This window comes from Myotis daubentonii, chromosome 1 (assembly GCF_963259705.1).
Source record: "Myotis daubentonii chromosome 1, mMyoDau2.1, whole genome shotgun sequence".
In the NCBI taxonomy this organism is placed as follows: domain Eukaryota; kingdom Metazoa; phylum Chordata; class Mammalia; order Chiroptera; family Vespertilionidae; genus Myotis; species Myotis daubentonii.
In genome coordinates, this window is record NC_081840.1 from 152149764 (window position 1) to 152175580 (window position 25817).

General features: G+C 43.8%; 1 protein-coding gene and 1 long non-coding RNA gene across 6 annotated transcripts in view; one reads left to right on the top strand and one right to left on the bottom strand.

The window, feature by feature from the left end:
• LARP4B (La ribonucleoprotein 4B) overlaps window positions 1-3234 on the bottom strand; it is a 104973-nt gene extending 101739 nt beyond the window's left edge. For all 4 annotated transcript variants that reach the window (XM_059662898.1, XM_059662900.1, XM_059662887.1 and 1 more), the window contains exon 1: window positions 2995-3234. The gene's annotated coding sequence lies outside the window, so the exon portion shown is untranslated. The remainder of the gene's footprint in view (window positions 1-2994) is intronic.
• Window positions 3235-3315: 81 nt separating this feature from the next.
• On the top strand, window positions 3316-17060 carry LOC132215168 (uncharacterized). Of its 2 annotated transcripts, XR_009448468.1 has the most exons (4): window positions 3316-3724; window positions 4321-4455; window positions 14271-14434; window positions 16080-17060. It is a non-coding gene; the product is annotated as an uncharacterized LOC132215168 (long non-coding RNA). The 2 variants fall into 2 exon arrangements; XR_009448467.1 differs by having other exon boundaries at window positions 3316-4455.
• The last annotated feature ends 8757 nt before the right edge of the window (window positions 17061-25817 follow it).

Consider the following 25817-nt stretch of genomic DNA (forward strand, 5'->3'; position numbering starts at 1 on the left):
GTTTTCTTTTCTCCATAAGTAAAGGGTTGAGTAAATAGTCTTACAGAAAGAATTACAAGAATATACTCTGAGATTTTCTTGATTTACCAATCTGAAAAAGAAAGTCCTTAAGCATGAGAACTCTGCAAGAGTACAAGCATGTGTTAATGAAAGCATATTTAAAACTTGTGCCTTTAACATTAGAACAGCAGCAAATGGATTTAAACTTAACATTAGAACAGCAGCAAATGAATTTAAACTAACATATCTATACAGCTTTTTGCAATCTTACAGAAGCATCATAAAGACAACACATGTTAGTAAATTAGACCTAGATTATAATCCTAGTTATCATCAAAAAGCATGAACTCCAGCATGACACAGAAATAAGGAGGTTCTCAGCCACTTCTTGGTTAGCAACACCAACCACACAGGTCTATCACTACAAAACTTGTAAATATTGTTGCAAATCCATGTAGAGTAGTGGGGCTATTTGCAGGCACTGTTTATTGTTATTAACACTAACAAGTAATAAGGTAAGCACCAACTTGCACTTAAATATTTTAGAATTGTTTTATGATATATGAAGACTGCTTCAAAAAATACAAATGAGTAAAATATTTGTTTCCACAATTTAACTATATATTTGTCAAAATGTGCTTATTTGTGGAAATCATATTAAGTTCAATAAAATCTCCAAATCTCAATATTTTTTAAAAACTCAATCCCTAGGAACATTACAAAAAATCAAAATTCAGCTACTCTTCTACAAAACATGTTAAAATGAGTGTTAAAAACTTTTGTACCCACATTATCACCTATTTTCTCTCTGGCTCCTACTCAAATACTAGTATAGTATGACAATGACTCCTTTCTCCAAATACGCATTCTGTCCTCAGAACCTGATTTCTATGCCCAGATACATGTGATTAATTTTTTAAAAATCTGTTAATAAAAATTGTCAATCACAGAAAAGATATTGAAAATAGTAATAAGGTAAGCACCATTTTCAAATTTCTTGATGACAATCTCAATAATTAAAAAGAAAAAAAGCCCTAGCTGGTTTGGCTCAGTGGATAGAGCATTGGCCTGCGGACTGAAGGGTCCCAGGTTCGAGTCCTGCAAGGGCTCATCCCCAGGAGGGGGCGAGCAGGGGGCAGCTGATCAATGATTCTCTCTCATCATTGATGTTTTTATCTCTCCCTGTCCCTTCCTCTCTGAAATCAATAAAAAATATATTTTTAAAAAACTGATACATGCTTTAAAAAAATATATAGTAAAATCAGCCAACACCAATGTGTTACAACAGCCATATGAGGCTGATGTTGTCATCCATTCCCTTTAGAGATGAAAAAAGTTAAGTCCCGAGAGGGTAATTTCTAATCAATAAGAAGCCATGCCATTATTTCATGTAAATAAGGCATCTCACATTAACTTTTCAAAATACAGGATGAAACATTTCTAACCAAACAGAAATCTCAAAGGGAAGTACACAAGTCAAATTTATGGTTGAATAATAATAAACTTGCTAATCTGATGACTTTCAGAAAGTATTTCACTTTTTAAGCAACTCAAGCAAACTTCGGTCAAGCGATTTCTTTATAGCTTGCTTATAAAACTGCCTTTCAGTATATGAAACACAGAGGAAAGTCAAAAAGCCATAACCATTTCAACTTCTGTAAATTACTGGGACTGTAAATTAGAGGGAGCCGGGCAGGTGGGGAAGCATGGAAATTGCACATTGCTCATACTACCTGACCACCCCAGAGAAGTGAACATCACTCTTTCCCAACCCCTCCCCTTGGTCTTTGCAAACTACAACTCTGCACCTATTTCAAGTGTCTTTTAAATACTTAATACAACTTAAGAGACCAACTAAATATCAAAAGAGAAAAAAGCTTTCAAAAAGGAAAATAACCTGTAGGCCTAACAATATTCGTCTTCAAGTTGGAATTACCTTTTTTAAAACACCATCACACTTAAAATCTAATTTCCCAGTCCAGAAAAATACTTCCATTCTTTCAGTTATCCAAAACTTCAGACTTTCACTTAAGATTAGGACAAGTTACAGAACAGCCGGGAGGGGCTCTCGAAATCCTAAGAGCTACCCTACAGATAATTTCCTCAAGTTTCATGTCACCCATATTAAAGACCATCTCACAAAAGAAAAAAATAAAGAGGAGGGAAAGTAATATTAGCTGCACAAAGAATTGCAAAACAAAGTTACACTGAAGTCTTAACTCTTCAAAGTTTACCTTCTGATTGGACAAGACGGAGAAGCAGGTGAGTAAGAGATTCCTGACCTGTCCCTTTCTCCACCGTGTCTCCTGGCCCTGTTTCGAACACCGGATATATGAAGATTTGATTTTTTTTTTTTTCTCTAATTCCTTCACAGTCTGCCTCTGCTCAAACCTATCGAGAGAACCGGAGTTTCCCAAACACACACCGAGCAACAGGATTCCCACTTCCTGGTCCGAATGACCCTGCCCCCTCCCGGCCCGGCCGGCCACGGCCCCGGCCTCCGGGGCGGAGGCCGGGGCGAGGCCGTCGCAGTGCGGGCCGGACCCGCGGTGGGGCCCAGACCCTGCCCTGTCCTGCCCGGACTCCAGACCACGCTCCTGCCGGAATCCCAGCCCTGCCCGGACCCCGGACTGCTATCCTGGGCCTGCCCGGACCCTGACCTGCGACACAGGCCCTGCCCCTGCCCGACCCCAAACCCTGCCGGACCCCGACTGTCTTACCGGGCAACCGACCCTACCCAGACCACCGCCCTGCCTGGACCCTGCCCAGACCCCGACCCCAGCCTGTACTCTGGCCCTGCAAGGCGCCGCCACCCTGCCCGCCTCCCGACCCTCTCCGGCCCGGTCCTGCCCGCCGCCCAGCCGGCCGCGTCCTCCGGGAAGATGGCGGCCTATGACAGGCGGGCACGGCGCGGGTCCGAGGCGGCTGCCGGTCGCCGGGGAGAGAGCGGAGGGAGAAAGAGGAGGCCTTGACCTGCCCGCCCGCCGCGCTCACCTGTCAGCGCCTCCGCCGCCCGGCCGCCGACCGCCGCAGCCCCGGTGCCCGGCGACCGCGCCACACGCGGACGGGCCGTGAGGGAGGGGCGGGAGCAGGGGCGCGGCCGGCCCGGGCGAGCGGCGGGGGACAGCGCGGGGCGGGCTGACGGCGGGCGGCAGCAGCTCCTTCCCGTTTCGGGCCAGAAAAATGTCTCAACCTCGCGACTCCGGGGCCCCAACGCTCCTTCCCGTTCGCATGAGAACACACAGCTCCCGCTTCCGGGACTCGGCGGAAGTCCCGCCCCGTTCGCCCGCGCGTCCGCGCACCCGCGCACTCAGCCGCCAGGCCCGCCGACTGGAGCTCACAGCCCGGGAGAGCCTTACGTCATGAAGATGCGGCGGCTCGATTGGCCGCACGAGGCGTCCAGCCCGCCCTCTCCTCCCGGCCTATCCGCGCGCGCGCGCGCACCCCTTCCTTTCGCCCCGGCGCCCGCGATTGGAGCGGGCGCGCACGCAGCCAGCCCCCGCCCCGCGCACACCGCCCCGCCCCGTCCACGCTCCCCGGCCCCACCCCGCCCTCCCCAGGCCTCCACCGCGACCTGGGGAAGCGCTGAGATCCGTCAGAGTACAGCCCCCGGCCCCCTCATCCCGCGACTGCGTTCCCCGGGGCTCTCCTCTGGCGGTCGGCATCCCAGGTGGAGGTCCGGCAGCCCCCTGAGCGGGCTGAGGAGAAGGCGGCCAGGTCGCAGGTGCCTCAGTCTCTCCTCGCTCTTGGGCCTGTCGGCTATTTTCTCTAAGGTTTCAGGGGGAGCGCTGAAAATTCGGGTATCTTCCCAAACACAACCTTGTCACCCACCTCTGACCATTTTGTGGGAAGAAAGAAACATAAGAAAAGCATGCACACCTTTTTTTAACTGGCTGCCTGATTTTCTGTACAGCTGCTCTAATTGATTATTGATGGTATATAGACATATACGAATTAGGCCAAATTATAGGATTTGACCCCTCTTACAAGTGGCTTTCTGGGTCACCCTGCCCAGGCTTTTGGTGCACCCGTGCTTCTTATAGGTCCTTCCCGACGTATTCTGCATTCTGCACTTACAGGAATCTATTGGTAGGGTCACAGTATTGCTTCCTGCTCTGTGATGTGTTTTCACATCCTAGCTCTAAGATAACTTGAAAGTTAAATAACGATATTCATAAGACTGTCTTTAAGGAGAATAATCACATCAGGCTGATATTTCTTCTAACACTGAAATCATGCATTAGAAGATTTTAGAGGGGAAAAAACAAAAACGTTGAAAGCTCACTTTCCAAGAGAACCTGCCTGTTGGATATGTTGCAGAGCCCTTCTCAGGTGCCTCCTCTAAGCTTATGTCTAAGCTTTGAGACTAAGGCCTCTGCTCTTCCCGGTGACATCATCCCTGGGCCCAGTGATGGGGTCTGCCTGTGAGAGACCAGGAATAATTCTCTAAAGTTGGTCAGTTAGATTTTCATCTTGCTATACAGTCAAGTTCCTCAATTACAAAAAAAGACTACAAACCTAAATGATAGGAGAAAACGCTATATTTAAATGGCATCTCTTACTTTCTGTTCATGTCATGTGATCCTTCCTGAACAATCAACACTGGGTGTTTTGTTCCCCTGTGATTGTTGGTGGTGGTTGTTTCTGACACATGATTCAAATGAAACATCCATTTTCACCTTGGGATGTGAGGTTGTAACATAAAACACATGTTTGCAGCATTTCTACTTTAAAAAGTAAGATCAACCTTTTTTTAAAGCAAACAAGAAGTTATCAAGCACAGCAAAAATATACTTAGGACAGTGAAACAAGGAAGGGCATAGAAGAAGTAGCAGGACACCCTAGGCAGGGCTGCCGTGGCTCACTGGGAAGTCAGAGTAAGGGAGGAAAAGGTGGCCTTGGAGACAGCTTCAGGGGCTTAGCCCAGGACAAGCTGCCCCTGCCCATTGCTCCCCTGGTTGCAAGTCTCATGGGGTCCCTTAAAGGTTAGAGGGGAGCCTAACCGGTTTGGCTCAGTGGAAAGAGCGTAGGCCTGCGGACTGAAAAGTCCCAGGTTCGATTCCTGCCAAGGGCATGTACCTTGGTTGCGGGCACATCCCCAGTGGGAGATGTGCAAGAGGCAGCTGATCGATGTTTCTCTCTCATCGATGTTTCTAACTCTATCCCTCTCTCTTCCTCTCTGTAAAAGATCAATAAAATATATTTTTTTTAAAAAAAAGGTTGGGGGGGTCCCTTAAAGGTGGGTGGGGGAAGAGTGAAGGGAGGGAGAGTGCCAAGATCAACTTTTAAAAACCATTTTAACAAAAGTTTCTCAAATCATGTCAAGCAGTTACAAGTCCTACCTATCCTACCTAAAGAACTCTTTCCTTCTCCCTCTGAAGGATGGTTTTACTCCTCTCCCAATTGTTTTCATAGCAGGGAGGCTGGTCTCTGCTTCCAGGTCTCCTTACCCCATCACTCATTATGCCAACAGACATTTCCTTAAAAAGACTCCTCCCCTCAAGACTTCTTGTCCGCCCCAGAGGGTGAAGTCCACGTCGTGTTCCATGGACTAGAAGGCCCTAGCCTGCTTTAGTCTGTCCCATCCATCTCCTTTCCAGCCCTACGTCAGACACCCTCACTTTTCAATCACACTCAAATAGCAAGTATTTTGAAATCACTGCAGTGCTTCCTGGGTGTCGGTAGGAATAATGCACAGGCTTTACGCTATAGGACCTTATTGGTTACTGAAAGGCAAATCAACTGACAGTGGCCATAGTGTGTGGTGAGCCCTGTTAAAGACCAGAACAAAACAGAATCATGGGTTCCCAGATGTTTGCTGTTCCTGCAGTTGAGTGTGGGGTGTATTTTCATTCCTGAGCACTGTGGTACTTTAGTGTCCTTCTATCTGTGCCCTTTCCTCTGCCGGAAGTGTCCTTCCCCTACTTCCACTTCTGTTAAAAATCTGGCTAATTTCTCAAACTACAGCTCAAATGTCAACCATAAACCTTTTCCAATTCACTCTGGGTCCTCTCAGCGGTCTGTTCATAGCTCCGTTAAAGCTGCTATAATGATATTTACATGAGTGTCTGCCAAATAAGGGAGGAGGCTCACAAGAGTGATATCTAGCACCATGTGGGGGGTGGAGGGTGGGGACATAGGACCTCCTTAAAAATGCCTGTTGATTTAACCAATGAGAAAAGCAAGACATTATTCTCTTAGGAAAAGCCTAAATTTCAGCTAATATATGGGAACATCCTTTTCTTTTTTTAAAGGATATTTTAATAATGCCTCTTTTTAAAAAAATTTATTGATTTCAGAGAGGATGGGAGAGGGAAAGAGAGATAGAAACATCCATGATGAGAGGGAATCATTGCTCAGCTGCCTCTTGTATGCCCCACACTGAGGATCGTGCCTGCAACCCAGGCATGTGCCCTGACCAGGAGTCAAACCTTCACCTCCTGGTTCATAGGTGGACACTCAACCACTGATCCACGCTTTTCTTTGTTGTGGAAAAAGAACACCTTTATCCATGATTTATTTCCCATTATTGAAAATTACCTTACTTGTATGTTAGCAAACTCATTTGCTATGCTCAAATTTTATTTCTAATGGTATAGAACTATTCATTTACCCATGAATTAAATACTCAGCAAGTCCCTACTCTACCTCGGGGGGCTGTACTAAGTTCTGGGGAGACGCACAGCACAGACCAGAAGTCAGGTGAGCAGTGAGGGATAAAGAGAAATAAGGATGACTATGGAGTATGCACAGAGTGCCTGGGTAGCAAGCACATGGCAGGGGCTGCAGCCAACTTGGGAAGGAATCAGAGAAAGTGATAACTAAGCCAAGGCCAGAGAGACAGGAGTGTTGGGGGGGGGGGGCAGCGGGGAGGAAAGGGCTGCCAGCAAACCTCCCAGTAGGGAGGGAGAGACCATTCCTGGTCAGAGAACAGAAGTGTTATAAAGCCAAATTAATGAGGAGGAAGTGGGCACAGGAGGCCAGAGGGGTAAGCAAGGCAGGAACCCCAAGGTCTTGTGAGCCACTTAAAATGTTTGAATTTGATAGTCAAGATTTTATATAATCAAAAAAAAAGATTTTTATGATGAGGCAAGATGGGGTTTGTAAAAGGTTTTAAGCTCTGGAGGCTCTCTGGCCCCCAAAAGCCATTCAAATAGAAATAGAATAAGGAACTGGCTTAGTCAGATAGAAACATCAAAATGGATAATGACAGTAATACATTAGAACACATTGGAAAAAAAGAGTGCATGAGTTTATACTAAGAATATAAATAAAAGGGTAAATGACATAAGTTATCAACATTTCTGTTTCTACTTTCTATTCTATGTTTTTATTGACTTTAGAGAAAGAGAGAGGGAGAGAGAGATAGAAACATCAATTATGAGAGAAAATCATTGATTGGTTGCCTCCTGCATGCCCCGCAACTGGGGATGGAGCCCACAATCCAGGTACGTATCCCGACCGAGAATCGAACCTCCTGGTTCATAGATCTACATTCAACCACTGAGCCACCCCAGCTGGGTGCCATTTCCATTTTATACATAAGGAAAGTGAACATTAGAGACATAAAACAATCTGCCCAAAATTCCCTTGCTAGTGAGTAGAAAGCCAGACTAGAACTCCAGATTGAGTGTGTTTCCCACCACACCATAATGTGTTCCATGTTCTGTCAGTGGAATGGAAGCCTGTTTGGGGAAACTTCACTTTTCATTCAGTGGAAATGTTTTTTGCTGTACCTTGCTTAACATAGCAAAGTGGAAGACAAATAGCTTTCTATATAAAGACTTATCCAGACTTAATCTATTGCTCCCTGATAAAATACAGTCAGACTGTGACATCTGTGCCCAGAAAAGAACAGCTTCAATTCCTCCTGAAGACATTAGAGTGTTATATGGGTCCAGCTCCGGTTATATAACATTTGTGAATGAAGATACGAGTTATTTTAAGTCTATTTGAAATTAGAATTCTTTTAGTCTTGAAGTCTTGATCCTATCACCATATCCTAGTATGTTTGCTGAAATGCAGGTGGATGTGGCTCTTCTTAATATGCTTCCATACCCCACCTCCCTAAAAACAGAACTATTCAGTGAATACCTATAAAGAACCTGTTCTGATCTTAAGCATGATGTTATTTGTTAAGGGGTATACAACAAAGTGCTTATTTTTGTAAGTATGCAAAAGAAATGCTACGTATGATATAGGCTGTGTTCTCAAGGATATTATAATGTTTGGGGGAGATGAGACATTTATGAACAAGACAATGCATAACAAAATACTAAATAAGAAGACAAAATGTGTTATTCTAAAAATAAGTGCTATAGACACCAAGGGTAGGGAGAAGACTTAGCTTGCAGTGTTGGGACTTCAAGGACTGACGTGTTTCTGGGCCAGGAAGACAGCATAAGTTTGGTGTGTATGGAGCACAGTGTGAAAACTGGAGTATAGATCAAAGAATGCATAATGGGGAAGCAGTGAGAGGCAATGTGAGAAATGAGAAATTCAGGATAGTCCCAGGTTGTAACTGTCAGCACCAAACCAAGGAGTTTTGCTTGCATCCTGAAGGCAATTGGAAGACTTTGAAAAGATAAAGTTTCAAAGTTTCACTTAGAAGTTGTTGAGTTTAGGTGACAACTAGAGGTCAATCTAAATAATACAGAGAAAAAGTATTGAATATTGGGTGGGAAGTTGGGCCTTAATATCTTGACTGGACAAAATCATTGGCTCAATCCTAGCTTGTGTGGCTCAGTGGTTGAGCGTCAACCCAGGAACCAAGAGATCACCAGTTTGATTCCCAGTCAGGCACATGCCCGGTTGTGGGCTTGAACTCAGTGCAGGCAGGAGGCAACCAATCAATGATTTTCCTCTCTCATCAATGTTTCTGTCTCTCTATCCCTCTCACCTTCCTCTCTCTCTAAAAATCAGTAAAAAATACATTTTTTAAAAAAAACAAATCGTTGGATTGGGTGATGAGGTTATTGGTAGCAGAGAATTAGAACCCTGATTCTCTATGGTGAAAGGAGCTCAGACCCCAGACTTTCGGGTCAGTTCATTTGCTGAAAATGAGGTTAACTAGCAAGTTGGAGAAGTGATGGGGTCTATAAAAAGTTGTGAGGAATGTGCTTGGGGGAAAATGAATGTTGAAGATGTCCTCTTTACTACTAAGTCACTTTTACAGATTTTAGGAACTTAGCCTGTTTTTCTCTCCTGTCCAAGGTTGTTACATATCTTCTTGATGGAACTCCTTCTCCTGCCCCCACCTGAGAATAAAGGAACAGAGAGAGCCCCATTTCCCCATGACCTTGCTATTACTTTTAAGTGATTGCAGTTCCAGTTGGTGTTATAGTAATCCAGTATTGCATGATACCTATTTTTGCCTTACTTTATATTCCTTATGTTAACTACTGTGTTTGAGCACCTTCACATATGTCCCAATTCCTTCCAAATAACTTATTTAACAAGGTCTTCTTTCCCAAACATCATATTTATACACACTTAAGCCAGAGGTCAAAAAAAGACTTTGGCCCTAACCCAGTGGTTCTCAACCTTCTGGCCCTTTAAATACAGTTCCTCATGTTGTGACCCAACCATAAAATTATTGTCGTTGCTACTTCATAACTGTAATGTTGCTACTGTTATGAATCATAATATAAATATCTGATATGCAGGATGGTCTTAGGCGACCCCTGTGAAAGGGTCATTCAACCGCCAAAGGGGTCATGACCCACAGGTTGAAAACTGCTGCCCTAACCGGTTTGGCTTAGTGGATAGAGCATCAGCCTGTGGACTGAAGGGTCCCAGGTTCGATTCTGGTCAAGAGCATGTACCTTGGTTGCAGGCACATCCCCAGTAGGGAGTGTACAGGAAGCAGCTGATCGATGTTTCTCTCTTCGATGTTTCTGACTCTCTGTTCATCTCCCTTCCTCTCTGTAAAAAAATTAATAAAATCTATTTTTAAAAAATGAGAGAGACTTTGTCCTGGAAGTTAATTTTCTTTCAGATAGAACCATCTCTACAAAGTGTAGAAGGTAGTGTGTTAGCAAATCTATAGTGGGAGTATTACTAATATTCAGCTTTGAGTGAGTCATCATAAATGATCATCACAAATATGGGAAGTTCTTTTAATTTCATGATCTAATGACATTTTTGGAACCATGGTCCCCTGTCTTTGGTTGTCACATTGAGGGAAGCCAGCTGACATGGCATAAGGACATCCCAGCAGCTCTAGAGAGGTACCTGTGGAAGAACTGAGACTCCTGCCGAAGGCCATAGAGGCTCCCTGGGAAGTGGGTTTTCCAGCTCCAGCGCAGCCTTCAGATGAGATCACACACAGCCCAAGCTGCTTCTTGACTGAGCCGTGCATGAGAGCTAACCAGGAGTTGCCTCCTGTGCACCCCCCAACTGGGGATAGAGCCCGCAATCCAGGTATGTGTCCTGACTGCTTTTTGAAATGGTAAGCTGGACCTTTGGTTGTGGTGTATTATTCTGAGGGTTGGGCTCAGCCAGCCTCCCTCCTGTAACTCAACTGTGAGATGCACGTTGGTACCTTTTCCCAGGAGAGCATTTTGAACATACTAGTATATGAGAATGTGAATCAGAAGCTACTTTTCAGCCTTAATTCTAAATGAGAGTGATTTCTGTCAAGTGTTCTTTTTAATGAGAGTTGATTGGTTGAGCTAAGATTGACATTATCTAATAAAAGAGTAATATGTAAATTAACTGTCACTCCACGACAAAAGATGGAGGCGCCCATAGTGACTGGGGCGGGACGCTGGCTACGTCGCCCCAGTGACTCAAGCCCAGCGTCTGCGCCCCAGCCACGTGGAGGGAGTGGAGGGAGGGGAGGGACCTCAGGCCAGAGACCGGGGCCAGGGATGCTGGCATCGTTGCAGGCCAGGCTGAGGGACAACCCCCCCCCCCCCCCCCGCATGAATTTTGTGCATCGGGCCTCTAGTAGAATATAATATTTCTTTTTTTCCTTCACAAAGTTGTTGCAGGAGAAGTGGCAGTGAGGGTGATAGATATTGAGAATTGGTACATAAGATGCAGCAGGAAATCAGGAAAGCAATGGGAGAGCAACACCATTTGTGTAGTAATTGTAGTTGTTTCTAATCTTCTTTCCAACCTGTAAGCCCCATGATTCCAGGGACTCTGTTATCTCTAGCACCTGAAAATGCTTAGCATCTCAACTTCCATGCCCTGAGGAATGTGTGTGGCTGGGTCCTAGGAAAACTTGGCTCTTCAACATTCCTGCTGAAGGAAGAAAGCATCCTGAGTACAGTAGGGTGCAGAGAGGAAAGAGGAAATACGGGGTGAGAAGACATGCACAAGCTGACTCCAATGCCTTAGAAAACAAGGAAGAATGTTAATAGCATGACCAAAAATCAGTCTGGCTGGCATATAATGGGTGTAAATTAGAAAACTATGAACCAAAAGGACAGGAATTCTGAAGTTCGACTTCTCCACCAACACGATTGCCTTTCTTTAGGATTATCAATAAGCTTCTGCACATTGGGAACTCTAATTATTCACACACTTAACACCATGTCGCTAAAGACTAAAACTTCCAAATTAACCTGGAGATGGGCATATGTATTGATCAATGGTTGTCTCACTGTAAGTAGGGAAATCTAGCCCAGCCGGCATGGCTCCCTCTCATCATTGATGTTTCCTATCTATCTCTCCCTCTCCCCTTCCTTTCTGAAATCAATAAAAATATATAGTTTTGTAAAAGTAGGGAAATCTAAATAGTCTAATTAATACAATTGCATCCATTTGTCCATCACAATTCCTTTGGTAGGTGGTTGTTTAGTTTTCACAACAAACTGAATGTGGAAATCTTGTTCAGCATCATCGGCCTAAGGTTACAATCCTTAGAAAACATTGGGAAGGGACATGGGCCTTGGAGTGAGCAGATTTGGATTCGAACCTCAACTTCCACACTAGCCCCCTCCCAGTCTGATGGACCCGTGCCTGTCATTTATGTTGAGGGGTGGAGGAGAAACAAGTTTCCCTTCCTGTCAACACTGTTGCTTTGGATTTTTATTCCTGGCCTCTAGAGTGGTGCTGACCCTGCCCTGCCCGTCCCTGGAGTTGGCCTACTGAGCATGGCTGACCCTGCACCTGTCCCTGTGTCTCATCTTGAAGTGCTTCTGGTGCTCTTTAATTTCTTACTAAAATCAGTCCATAAACAGTTTGTTAAAAGCTAGTGTCTGAATTTATCTTTTCTTCTGCAACCTCTAATCTGCCCTTAGTCCCATCCAATGTATGTTTTATCTCAGACATTGTAGTTTGTAATGTTAACGTTAAAAAAAAAATTGGAACCTGTAAAGAATTTTTGTGAATTTATTTGAGCCAAACTGTCGACATATGCCGGGAAGCAGAACCTCAACAAATTGAGATAATGCTCAGGAGATTGGCGGGTTACATCTGTATTTATACATTGCAATCAAAGGAAAGGGATGTAGGTGAGTTACATGAAGTCCATTGGTGATAGACTAGAGAGGTGGGAGAAAGCAAAGTGGGGAAACCCCTGGGATTGGATAAAAAGCAAAATGATGGACACATACTTAGGTGGGTGCAGGAACAATTAACATGATAATGAAGGAATTTGTGCTATCTGTCCTGGCACCCAGCATATTAGGTTGTACCCCAAGGGGTCCAGAAAAAGGGAAGTTACAAGTTACCTAGACATTTCAAAGGGTATGTTATTATAGATGCAAAAAGACAGATAGGCTCGGTTAAGATAAAGGTTGACCTTGTCAGCGAAGATGTAACTACCCACCATAACGGCTTTTAGTTAAAGTTTAATTTCAGTAACCATCCTTTGTGGTTACTTTAGGTCTCTGAGTTTGCAAGACTGCCATGCAGGCCTCCCCTGAGCTTGTCAGGTTAGCATGTGGCCCCTTTTGTCCACAGCTCTATATAGTTGGGCATTTTTAATTGTATTCAGTTCATTTATATTTAATATAAGAATTAATGTGATTAGGTTAAATTAATAACATGTGTTCTATGCTCCCCTTTTCCTCTTTTTCTACCTTCTTTTGTAGTAACTCACTATGTCTTAATGATTATCTCCTTTGTTAGCTTATTAGCTATAACTTTGTTATATAAGGGGTTTCTTGAGTTTATAGCATGCATCATTAGCTTATCAGCATAAGTTCAAGTGTTATTATACCTTTTTATGTATACCAAAAGAATGTTATAATAGTATACTTCTATTTTCTGTAGCAAGATCTGCATATTATTAAATTTGCCTGATCCAAAATTATATGCCTTCTACCATGATCCAGAAAATGTTTCTCAAGTTTCTATTGAACACATAAGCAACATATAAAGAAGATAAATACTTCATGACTACTTTGGATTTATCCAAAGAATGCAAAATAGGTTAAAATGTGTCTAATTTTCTGTGTGATATAATTTACCAGTTTATCTGGGTGCCATAACAAATACCAGAGAGTGGATAGTTTAAATAACAGAATTATTTAAACTAGAGGCTAGAAGTCTAAGATCAAGGTTCCAAGCAGATTCGGTTTCTGGTGAGATCCTCTCTGTGGCTTGCAGTCAGTTGCCTTCTGTCTATGTCATCACTTGGCCTTTCCTTAGTTTGTTTGCATCTTAATTGACCATTCCCACTTAGCTTCTCTCTAGCCTTAGGCTCAAAGGCCTTAAGGTCCAAACCATCTCTGCCCTTCCTGAGAGGAGGTAAGGCCTTCTTGAGCTTCTCAGTAGCGAAACAGTGTGTGTAGAACCCCTGGAGAATGTTGCACAGTCGGGGCTCAGTGGTTTAAATGGCTTGGAAATGGGGTGACACAGGCATTTTCAGTAGCTATTGAGCCTTCCTGGGGAAAGTGGGAAAAGGTGTATTACTCCTGCGGTAAAGCGGTGGGTTGGAAAATGGCTGCTCGGGGTAAAAATTCCCTCAATTTGTTGAATCAAAAGATTGAAGTAGAAACTATACTAAGACCAAAGAGAGTAGATGTATAGTCAAAAATAAATTTTAAAAACACCCTCAAAAATATTATCTTTTTTTTTTTAATAAAAGCATTCTGGGATGAAGGTCCAGTAGCTTTGGGTCAAAGCTACTTGGAATAAGAACTGCCATAACTTTGACTAAATAGTTTTATCTATTGAGCTCCAGAAGTAAACCTTCTCCAGGGTGAAAAGGAAGCAACAGCCAGCATTTCATCACAAAACTGGTAGACCTTGCCAAAAAACAAACAAACAAATGAAAAAAAAAAAAAAGACACATTCTGTTCTGCTTCTTTCAGGTATGGAAAAAATATGACTCAGTTCCATCCGGTAGTACAATCCACTGAGCAACCCCACCAGAGGTGCTGTGGATTTTCTGGGCAGTGAGTGACGTACACATTCCATCACAGGATATCAGCCCTGTCACAGTGTAACAGTGGAACTGTTAGGGTCACCGAAGGAGGTACATATGAGGTCAAACGGAGTAAAAAATTATTAAATTTTTAGGTCATCTGGAAAACCAGATGGGCTGAGCCCCAAAATGGCGCCAGCACCCAGGGACAGGGAGTCCAGAGATATTAAAGGACTCTAGGCGACTTTTTCAGCAGGGAATTCTATGGGCAGGTCTGGATCCTGGGCAAGTCCAGAGGGGAAAGTTACCGGTCTTTGCAAATAGAATGTATCTAAGCAACAGGGAATGTCGGTTGTGAAATGATCAGTTTCCCAGGGGAGGGGTTATCCATTTGATTATTTGATCAGACCTACCAGGAACGAGGGAAGCAAGTTTTTAACTTGTTAGAACCCAGAAGGAGATACTCTATGGCCCTGGAAGAGGAGGTTAAGAAGTCTCAGATTTTCTTGATTGACTAATGAATATTTGTTTCTTCTTTAAATTGTAAAAGCTCCCCAGATCATTAAATTAATTACACAGTTTCTGAAAATTAATAAACCAGCCCTGGCCTGTGTGACTCAGTTGGTTAGAGCATCATCCCTGCACCTACCAAAGGGTCATGGGTTCGATTCCTGGTAGGAGCGGGGTACATACAGGAGGCAATGTTTCTCTCTCACATCTATGTATCTCTCTCTCTCTTCCCCTCTCCCTTTCTCTCTCATAATCTGAAAAACATATCCTCTGCTAAAGATTAAAAAAAAACACCAAATAAACCAAACCAAGTGGTTTAAAACTTGACATGGTTAAACTCCTGGCAGTGTGAAAGTGGACTTGAGTAGGAGCAGACACATCACCAGGGCAAGGACCATCCAGCACATGGTTTCAACAGGCAGTTCTCTCCTCTGCACATGCGGTGCACAATAATACAGTGTGGAAAACATGCCTCCAAATGCAGAAGGCAAACTACCTTTTTGAAAATTGATTTTAGAGAGAGAGGGAAACATGGATGTGAGAAAGAAACATCAATCCGTTGCTTACATACACACCCCAACCAGGGATCAAATCCACAACCTAGGTACGTGCCCTGATTGGGAATCAAACCCAAAACCTTTTGGTGTATGGGACAGTGCTCCAACCCAATGAGCCGCCCCACCAGGGCTGCCTTGTTTTTTAATTAAACTTTTAATTTTGAGGTAATTATACCTTCATATGCATTGATGAAAAACAATACATAGGGCCACAGGTGCCCTCTCTCCTTTTTCCCAGTAATGGCATTGTGCACAGTGGTAGTGCAACATCACAACCTGAACACGGCTCTCCCTTCTCCCCCAGCACACAATGGGTTCCTGACGTTCTTACGGCAGGGGAGCACATCCCTACGCCCACGTAGCTTATGGCCATGTTGGACTCTACACATGGACTAGTTGACTTTAATTCACATGGATGCTCTCAATGCACTTTGGTTCCGCTAAAAAGCAAACAAAAACAACCAGGACACTGACACTAATACATTCATGATATGGAACACCCACTTCTGCCTTATTCCTGGCAACCACTAATCTGTTTACCATTTCTGATTGTCATTTCAGGAATGTTCTATAAATGAAATCATAGAGTATGTAACCTTTTGGCTTTGGCTTCTTTCCCTCAGCATAATTCTCTGAAGAGTCACTCAGGTTGTGCTTGTGTATTGACATTTTGTTCCTTTTTATTGCAGAGTGTTGTTCTGTGGTGTGGATGGACCACAGCTTAGCTGTTCCCTGGTGGAAGACATCTGGTTTGTTTCCACTGTGAGCTGTTACAAATAAAGCTGCTATGAGCATTTGTGTACAGGTTTTTGTGTGAACATAAGTCTTCAAAGAAGTACAATTACTGCCCAGGTAGCATGGCTCAGTGGTTGAGCATTGACCTATGAACCAGGAGATCACAGTTCAACTCCCAGTCAAAACACATGTCCAGGTTGTGGGCTCAGTCCCCAGTGGGCGGCGTGCAGGAAGCAGCCCATCAATGATTCTCTCTCATCATTAATGTTTCTATCTCTCTCTCCCTCTCCCTTCCTCTCTGAAATAAAAGAAACCCTATATAATAAAGAGGTAATATGCAAATTGACCCTCATGCCATCATGCTATCACAAGATGGCTGCCCTGCCCAGCCCCTCCCCTGGCCCTACCCCTGATCAGCCTCTCCTACCCCAATTGAGGGTGGGGGGTTGGCTAGCACAGCCCCTCACCCAGGCCGGCCACAGCCCCACACTTTCCTGAGGCTGGGGATACCCCAGGCAGGCTGCAGGCAAGGTGTTGGTCAGGGGTAAAGGTCCTGGCTGTCCCTGGCCTAGAGAGTCCAGGAAACCTCAGCAGTGACCAAGACCGAGTGGAAAGGTCCCTGCAGGCGTTTATGACTCAAAATACCAGGAGGAGGTGGAGCATCTTGAACCTGCAACCCTGGTGTCTGCACACCAAGCCTGGGGGCACAGCATGCCGGTGGTGCCTGTGTGTGAAAGGAGGAGAGCAGGGAGCTGGGTGCGGAGCTGGGAGGGGCCTAGAGTCTTCGGGAGCAGCCTGCCTGCTGAGGCTGCTGTGACCTGCCCGCTCAGGCTGGTCAAAGCCCCTGGTCAGCTCTGCCGCTTGCCTTCCAGGGTGGCTAGTCCTGAGCCGGCTGGCGTTGCACTCAGAGAAGCAGCTGTCACTGGGCTCAGTTAAATAAGAGAAATCAACAAGCCAAGAGTAAATATCCTCCCAACCCCTTCCTACCCCCTGGGTGAGGAGGGCTGAGGATGGGGGTAATGGAAAACGGCTGCTGCTTGGCATTTTATAATGAAAAGACTCCTGCTATGTAGAGGGGAGAGCTGATTCGTTTCCAGCAACACCTGGCGTGTTCCCTGCCCCAGCCCTGAAGCCTGACAGCACCTAGTAAAGGTGTGTCCGCACAGCCACATTGGCCTGGCTCCTGGAACGTTGGGAGCAAGTTTGAGCTGCATTGATTAAAAAAAAAAAAAAAAAGTAAAGATTGAAAAACACCTCTTTGTACTCAAATAGCACTATAAAATGCAGACTACAGCATCTGATTTTGTCTTCTGTGTTGATTTTGAGGCAGAGTACAAATAGGTTCATGGGAAAAGCAGAAAAAAACAAAGGGAAAGGGAGATGATTCTGCTGTCCACAGCACTGAACGTTGTTTTTTGTTTTTGTTTTTGTTATTTTTCCTTCTGTTCTTCAAGTCAGTATATGCCATTTAAACCACTTCAGGCGTCAGGTAATGAGCTAATGCTTCCTCTATTAAGAGCAAGCAGCAGTGCTTTTCATATGAGTCACATACATTTAATCCATTCAAATGGAGCACACTGAGTGGAGAGAATGGTATGTGTCATTATATAGGGTGTCCCAAAATTCACGCAAGAAGTAATTTTGAGCCAAGACCGGTTTGGCTCAGTGGATAGAGCGTCAGCCTGCGGACTAAAAGGTCCCAGGTTCGATTCCGGTCAAGGGCATGTACCTGGGTTGTGGGCACATCCCCACTGGGGGATGTGCAGGAGGCGGCTGATTGATGTTTCTCTCTCATCGATGTTTCTGACTCTCTATCTCTCTCCCTTCCTCTCTGTAAAATATCAATAAAATATATTTTAAAAAAAAAGAAGTAATTTTGATAGAAAACACAGGTTTATAATTAAAAATTGTAAATTTTTTATTGATTCATAAAATATACAGTATAGGGTTATGTATGGAATAGCACATCAGGTAAATGGCCTCCACGGCTTTGCTGGCACATACGTAAAGCCGTGGTCTTCATTGGTCTTCATTGTCCCTGCTCCTGGGCCATAACTGGTACTTGGCAATGCTTATCAAATTGAAGGGATTGAAATCAAAGGGCAACAGATATTAGAATCTGATTAAATAAACCAAGTAAAATTAGGCTTTTATTTTTTGTTGTTGTTGTTAATGCTCACACAAAATTCAAATCTTGCATGAATTTTGGGACACCCTATATAAAGAACTTGGCATTATGTTGCTATCTGGCTGAAGATCTTATTTATTTTTCAATTTAGAGAATGTTGACAAATCAGGCATTGAAAATGAATGAGCATGCTTAAATGCATGACTTTATTTTCATCTGGAATGACCAAACGACCCGTCACCAGGAGGTGCATTGGTAGGTCCCGCGGCGCGGCGGGTCTGGGGTCTCATGGCTCGGCGGGTCTGGGTGAGGCTGCGTGGTGCGGGTCAGGGCTGGGGGACCTGAGGCCACACCCCTCGCCCCGATGCCAGGATGTGAGGTTGCGTTCCCCCGCCCAGGGGGGCTTGAAGGGGATGGGGCCGGCTGGGTCTTGGTGTTGCTCAATGGGGGTGGGGCCGGCCGGACACGTCTATTATAGAGAAAGGGCAAATAGCAATATTAAAATATTTCCTCTAATTCCCTTTCAATGTACACGAATTTCGTGCACCAGGCCACTAGTATATATATATTTTAAAAAGTGTAATTACTGAATTATATGGCAATTGCATGTTTAGTTTGTTAAAAAAAAAACAAACTAAAAGCTGCCAAACTGCTTTTCATAATGACTGCACCATTTCTCCCCACCCTCCCCAGCATTGGATGTTGTCCTGATTTTAATGTTACTGTTGTTTTTTAAAGCCATACTGATAGGTGTATAGTAATATCTCACAGTGGTTTTTTTTTTTAATGTTTTATTGTTTTCTTTCAGAGAGGAAGGGAGAGGGATAGAGAGTCAGAAACATCAATGACAGAGAAACATTGATCAGCAGCCTCCTGCACACTCCCTACTGGGGATATGCCCGAAACCAAGGTACATGCCCTTGACCGGAATCGAACCTGGGACCCTTGAGTCCGCAGGCTGACGCTCTATCCACTGAGCCAAACCGGTTAGGGCATCTCACAGTGGTTTTAATTTGCATTTCCCTGATGGCTTATTATGTTGAATATCATTATGTTGGAGATCTTTTCATATACTTATTTGGCATCTGAATATCCTCTTTGGTGAAATGTCTTTACATATCTTTTTTCCAGGTTTTACTTGGATTGTTTGTTTTTTATTATTGAGTTGAGTTTTGAAAGTTCTTTATATAGTTGGGATACTAGTTCTTTGTTGGAAATGGGCTTTGTGAACATTTTCTCTCAGTTTATAGTTTGTCTTTCCATCTTCCTAACATGGTCTTTTGCAAAACCATGCAAAAGGTTTTATTTTTTATGTAAACTAATTTATCTGTTTTTTCTTTTAGATATCATGTTAATAATGGTGTGGAGTCTAAGAAATCTTTATTTAGCCATAGATCTTGAATATTTTCGGTGTGTTTTTTTTCCTAAAAGTTTTATAGTTTTGTATTTATATTTAAGTCTGTGATCCATCTTGAAATGGGGTAGACTGATTCCATCACTTTATTATTCTTTTTCAAAATTGGTTTAGCTAGTCTAGTTCCTTTGTCTTTCTCTATATATATTCTAAAATTTTCTATATCTACAAAATATCTTGCTGGCGTTTTGACAAGAATTACATTAAATCTGTATTATATCTATGTGGGGAGAATTGGGATTTTTATTATGTTTATTCTTCCAACCTCGAACTCCCTATTTTTCCATTTATTTAGATCCTTTCGATTTCTTTCATTACATTTTATAATTTTCAGCATACATTAAAATTCTGTACATGCTTTGTTAGATTCACACCTACGTATTTTTTTTTCAGTGATTGTAAATTACATTGTATTTTTAATTTTTGTGTCTATTCATTACTAATATATGCAAATACAGCTAATTTGTATGTTTACTTGTGGATCCTGTGATCCTGCTAAACGCATTCATTCTAAGGCTTCTTTGGTTGATTCCTTTGGATTTTCTATGTAGAGAAGCCTGTCATCTGCAAATGACAGTTTTCTTTCTCCCCTTCTTATAAATATGGCTTTTATTTCCTTTTCTTTGCTTATTATATTGGCCAGGACTTCCAGCACCATGTTGAAAAGAAGGGTGAGAACAGACCTCTTCACCTTGTTCCTAGTCTAAGGGGAAAAGCACTGTCTTTTCCAATAAGTATACTGTTATCTGTAGGTTCATGTGTTTTATTAAGTTGAGGAAGAGCCACTATATTCCTATTTAAGAGTTCACTTTTTTTTTATCACGAATGCGTGTTAATTTTATTGATATGCTTTTTCTTTTTTAAGTTGTTAATGTGATAGATTACATGGATTGACAGTTAAAAATTGGGCCAGCCTTCCATCCCTAGAATACACGTGGTCACGATATAGAATTCTGTTTATATATGCTGAATTCTATTTGCTATTTTGTTATAAAGTTTTGTATCTGTATTTATGAGGATATTGGTCTGTAGGTTTCCTTTTTGGTACTGTCTTTGTCTGGTTCTGTTATCAGAGTCATACTAGCTTCATGAAATAAATTAAGAAGTGTTCTCTCCCCTTCTGCTTCCTGGAAGATTATGGAGAATTGGTGTTAATTCTTTAAAATGTTTGGTAGCATGCTGCAGTGAAATTCTCTGGGCCTAGAAGTTTTACTATTTTGGGCAAAGTACTTGCTTTCTACATATGGTTTGATGGTGTGTCAGTGAAAGTCACTCAAAGAAAATGTAAGTTGGTACATATTGACTTGCTGAAACTTTAATGATTTTTCATATTTCATACAGTGATTAGGTATTCATGCATATGTATTTCCTTTGATCATCATACCCATGATGTGAAATCAATGGGGCATGATTAGTCTCCTCTTTCAATTTTATTTCAGTTAAAGATACAGGCTCAAAGGTTGAATGACTCAGCCAAGTTCGCTCAATAAGCTGGGGAGGAGCAAAAACAAGCACGGCATTCAGATTTTCTGATTCACTTTTTTTTCCCATGATGGGAAATGTGAGATTATATTTGCTTAGTGTTTTTAAAACTTTAAGCTATCCTAGAAAAGGCAGGTGAACATAAAGTGTGTGAAAACTGATTGTCCCTGGGTATTATTTCATAGAAGCATGAGTTCTCAACGCACTTAATGGTCCCACAGCATTTTTTAAAATATATATTGTGAAAGGAGTTTTGGGAGAGTTTTTAAGCCCAGCAGCAGGGAGACTCTTAAAGACACGGGTCTATATTATAGTCTTACAGTTTTGTTTGCATGTCATCTTTTTGAGACTAAAGGTCCAGACCAGTCTACTAGCCATGAAGTATGTCATTAGGTTAACTCCTCCTGTAACCATGGCATTCTACCATGTCTAATAAACAGAGAGGGCAGCTGGAGTTGGCCAGGAGGTAGGAGGACAGAGCAGCAGGCCTTCCATTTGTCCCCCCACAGACAGCCTCTCTTCACCCTGGTATCTGCGTCCCTTGCCAGTGCTCAGAGGTAATGAGATAATTAAGAAGAAAGGCAAATAGTCAGTAGTTATATTTATGCCTCACAAAATGAACACACACACACACACACACACACACACACACGCTCAGAAAGCTCTACTTTCTCCTTTCAGATTATCCAAATCTTACACATCCTTCACAGTATTAACTCACATATCATCTCTTCTCAAAGCCTTGTACAAATGGGGTTTCTCCTGCCATCATTAGCATTTTTACACACTTCTCTTTCTTTTTTTACAAATTTCTTTGCCGTGTTGCATGCATGTTCACTCTCTGAATAAACAATAAGCTCTTAATTTCTGGGACCAGATTCTGTATGAGCTTATTCACTGCCCAACTCAGGATATTGGATACAGGTGTGCAGGCCACCATTTGGTCAGCTGGTCTACTTGCTACACCCTAGGTGGGCCTCGTGCTTTCCCCATTCGTTCCTAACCGGGCTCTTCCCTCTACTTAGAATGTCCTTCTCAGTTCTACTAACTTTGTTCCCGGGGTTTTCTACTGAGGGCAAATCTGTTCAGGAGCAGCAGCGGTTGTGCTTAAAAAAGGGGGAGGGGGATTTATTGTCTCCCCACCCCTTCATATGCACATTTCATACAAGCTGAAATGCTAAAGGAATCCTATCAATGACATCCATATAGCCACCACTCTTGTTCAACTGTTTTTATTGTATATTGTTTTGAATGGTTTGTACTTACTTTACCTTACAATTCTTTTTCAATTAATAAAGTAGCAAAATGAAAGCACTTATAGAAAAAGCCATTAGGGCCAGGGTCTGGGCCCAGGCCTGGCAGCTCTGAGTGGCTGGGTGAGAGCTCCCTTCCACCCCTGTGCTGGCTCGCCTTTGGACCGGCCTCTCTCTTAGCTTCCTGCTGAAATCAGTCTTGCTCAGAAACCTGGCCTATTTGGCTAAACTCTTGACACTCTTTGCCAGTCTTCCTTCCTCTTCCCCTTGTCCTTCCTCTTCTTTCTTTCTGTTCCTGGAACTAAGCAGGTGCCTCCCTGCAACTCTGAGTATCATCCACTGTTTATTTTTGCTGCCATGATCCATCTCCTTATTGCATTCTTCCAGGAAGTGAGTTTCTGTCCAGGTCAAATCTGAATACTGCATATGGGATTGTAGGGCCAGCCCGATCCTCTGGGTTAGAGCCCTCCTCCTCAACCCTGGTTTCCTCCCCCTCCTCCCTTTCCCAAGGTCCATGACCCTGTGGTCTTTTTTTTTTTTTTTTAAACAGGATTATAGTTCAATATGAGAAGTTGGAGAAAAATATATATATTTTTTAAATATATTTTATTGATTTTTTTACAGAGAAGAAGGGAGAGGGATAGAGAGTTAGAAACATCGATGAGAGAGAAACATCGATCAGCTGCCTCCTGCACACTCCCCACTGGGATGTGCCCGCAACCAAGGTACATGCCCTTGACTGGAATTGAACCTGGGTCCCTTGAGTTCGCAGGCCGACGCTCTATCCGCTGAGCCAAACCAGTTAGGGCGACCCTGTGGTCTTAATATGGGATGTGGTGGGTGAAAGTCCCCTCGTTCCTCTAAGTGGCTGTAAGCATGTGTCCCATGCTCTGTCTTCTTAAATTATAGTTATCTAAAAACATCTGATTTTCCTTACCAAATTTTAATCTCTAAGTGGCATAAACAATTTCTCACATGCTTTTCCTCAGCCAGTGTCTCTATAAGAAAAGGTGTTCATGTATTTCCTAAATTTATTGAATGAATTTACTGACATAAGAAAGGAATAATTGTGGTAGAGTGGACTTAGAAAGGTTTGGAAGCATCACGGTGATCGGGATTTAAAATAAGGGACGGTCCTAATAAGGAGGAGGAAGGTGGGAGGCTCTGAGAAAAAGCACAAGGAGAGAGGCACCTCCTGCAGACAGAGGAATGCACATGTCAACACACTGGTAAATACAGGTGTGCATGGTGGGGACCAGGGCAGTGCCTGGTGGAGCAGGGGGTCAGCTGGGGAAAGTTGAAGTGTTAGGATAGGTAATGGAGTGTGTGAAGAGGAGGGCAAGGGGTCATTTCAGGAAGGGCTTTGAGCTGCAGGCGAGCATAGCATGATGACTGCTTCTCTGGATAGCAACATGCAGGATACAGGAAGGTAAGGAGGCCGAGGTAAGGACGGAAAATGATTTATGACAAATAGTATTTCACCTTGGACCCTTGTGTTGTGTTGTTTTTGTTTTTTCCATCTTGGACTCTTTGTTCCTTTGGGCAAAGGGGACACATCCTCTCCTCACATTGGCTTGGAAGATGCCAAACTTCAACTTTTAGTTTTGCAAAGAGAAGCCAGTTTTTTTTAAGTCAGAAGTTTGGTATGTGCTAAATGTGTTCACAAACCCTTCTAAAGGTAATCGGGAAAGAAATAAAAACAGAACATCTGATTAGGAAGGTGTTGAGTAAGACCACATGGATTTGTTATGAGATTCCTTCCTAGAAGTAAAATTGTTCCAGCAAGGTAGATGAATGGTCCAGTGCCACCATTCTTTCCACATTCCGGAAAGTTTAAGAATGTTCTTACTTAGAAAATCACTGGAAAATATGACAGCAAGTACATGGCCTGAATAATTTCCAGGATTTTATTAGTGGGTGCTTTTTGCAGGAGTCCAGAGTAAAGCCTTTCCTCTGGTTCCACTCGATTGTGTCAGTGTTCTTGCGATACTGGATACCGAGGGCAATAAACACTCTTAATTTCTGTCACTCCCTTCTTACAACCGCTTATGCTTCTTGACTGGAAAACATCTCTCTTCTTATATACTACTAGAGGCCCGATGCATGAAATTCGTGCAAGGGTAGGCCTTCGCAGCCCTGGCTGCCTCACAGCCCTGGCTGCCTCATGGCCCTGTCCCCTACACGCACCCACCTTAGCCTGCATCCTCCGACACACACCCCTGGTTTCCCGGTTCTGCGGAGCCCCCCATCAATCGCCCCGCAGAGGGTGGCCTGGGCCTCCCTCTTTGAGGCGATTGCAGAGCCCACATTCATCGATTGCCCCCCAGCCGGTGGCCTGGGCCTCCCTTTTTGGGGCGATCACAGAGCCACCCAATTGATCACCCCACTTGCTGGGGGCCTGGGCCTCCCTCTGCAGGGTGATCATGGGGTGATGGCAGGCCCCCTGTCCAATCGTATCGCACCTGCCTTGGCTGGCCTGGCACCAGTGCATGTCCTAGTGTCCACTACTTCCCTCAGATTCTGAAAGAGGTCTGAGCCCCCTCAGACATGCTGAGACCCACCAATGCAGGCACATCCCTGAGCATGAAGCACATTACCTGCCATCTAAATGTTGCTCACGTGACAGGAGGTTGCAGTTCCTCCGTGTCCTAGCGTGGTCATCCAGAAGGTCGTCCGGACAGTCATTCTGCTCTTCGGTCATTTGGTCGATTTGCATATTATGCTCTTATTATTATAGATTGCCCAAAGTCCAGGATAATCTTCAGTTACATATTCTCAAACTTCTTTCCTAACCTTCAAAGAAAACGGTCACATTCGGTTCTTCTGGCGAGTCCACAGACAGACTGTCAGAAGCTACAGGGTGTGAACTCCGCCGGTATCCCAGAGCCTGACACAGAGGCCCAGCTCCGTGACTGTGACCTCCACAGTCTGCTCCTCTGAGGGCACATGGATGCCGCTGACAGTTCCTTTGGTCTGTTGGGTCGCGATTACAGTGAGTATGAGCCTGAAGAACACACTTTAACACAGAGGAACTGCAACCTCCTGTCACGTGAGCAACATTTAGATGGCAGATAATGTGCTTCATGCTCAGGGATGTGCCTGCATTGGTGGGTCTCAGCATGTCTGAGGGGGCTCAGACCTCTTTCAGAATCTGAGGGAAGTGGTGGACACTTTCCCTAGAAAGATGCCCATCGATGTTTGTCATGTAGGGCTGCACAGACAGACCAAAGGCCCTTCCAATGAACCACAGTGTGAATCCCGCCTTAGGGCTTGGACTGTGGCCACACCCTGAAAGAGCCTGTGACACAGTGAACATTCGACACCCACTCAGCAATAGCAGAGCAAACGAGGAGCTTAGTCATTGTCTTGTCCAAATAACATTGAAAATCCCAGGAATATTTTTTCCTCCCACTTA